Source organism: Gavialis gangeticus, unplaced genomic scaffold (assembly GCF_001723915.1).
Source record: "Gavialis gangeticus isolate Ggan-Ray unplaced genomic scaffold, GavGan_comp1, whole genome shotgun sequence".
Classification (NCBI taxonomy): Eukaryota; Metazoa; Chordata; order Crocodylia; family Gavialidae; genus Gavialis; species Gavialis gangeticus.
The window spans coordinates 85,904,039-85,905,335 of record NW_017729032.1 but is presented as its reverse complement, the minus strand read 5'-3'; positions in this window follow the sequence as shown (position 1 = coordinate 85,905,335).

Below are 1,297 nucleotides of genomic sequence, written 5' to 3'. Positions count from 1 at the left end.
TCATTCATTCTTTCCACCACACCAACACTTCTCAATATATTATCTACACACACAAACACATTGACCTAACATCCAGAAATCTAATCCGCAGCGCACAGCACACTTAGAGGTTTCAGTTTACATATGAAGGAACACATTATGAAGCAGGGTGGAAAGGCAGGTGACCACACTGGCCAGCCTGCACAAAGGGGAGTGAGGGGGGTTGCAAGCAGGAGAGCTGCAGTTTCTTCCCTCATCAAACTCAGACGCCGCCTCTTTCCTCACACTACAAGGGATGAGGTTGCTACAAGCAGTAACCAGAGGGGAGCAGCAGTGCCACCAGAGCCACTGCCTGTGCCTGAGACTCTGTCATGTCCAGACACAGCAGCCACGACCTCTCCCACCATAACTGCAACCAGCCACAGCAGCGTGCTCCACCCCGTGTCACTGCCTATGCTGAGCCTTCCAGCGCCAGAAGAAGAGCTGGTGCTGGATCTGGATCTCAGTGTCCTGGCAAGGGAAGTTCTGGGGAAGGAGGGGGAATTAGTCGAGTTTGTGCTCGACACCCCTCAGATTTTTTCCTTTCAAGACACAAGGCCTTTCCCAGAAGACACTTCAGAAGGTGCCTCTGTACAGGTGAAGGCAAGCGGCTCAACTGAATCCGCTCTTTCTCTTGCTGTGCCTCTGACTGCTGGAGAGGGGGAGAGTTCAGCAGCATCCACAGATGCACCCGCATGCCAGAGGGAAAGCCCTAGTATTACCATGGTCTGGGATCACTATGAGCTGGCAGATGATCCCACGTTTGCTATCTGCATGCACTACCAAGCCAAAATCAGCTGGGGCAAGGGAACAAAGCACATGACCACCTCAGGGAGGCTGAATCATCTCCGCAGGTACCACCCCTTTGCCACAGGAACAGCCCCTGCTCGCTTCACAGCCCCCGCCCCCCCCACAGCAGAGGCAGGGCACCCTGAAACACTGGGGGCAAAAGGGACCAGTCGCAAATGTGAGCACCAGACCATTGGGCAGATGCTTGCTCTGGATGGCCAGCCCTTCACCTTTGTTGAGCGGCCAGGGTTCAGGTGGCTCCTGGCACTGCTGGCTTCATCCTACCAGGTGCCGACATGTACCACCTTCAGCAGGACAGTGGTGCCCTCCCTATATGAAGCATGCAGGGAGCACTTGAGGGAGGAGCTGCACAAGGCAGGTCTGCAGGTAACCTTACACTTCACCTCGGACATCTGGAGCAGCCGGGCTGGAGATCATGCATACCTCTCCCTCACAGGGCGCTGGTGTGGCCAGTCAGGCTGTCGGTGAA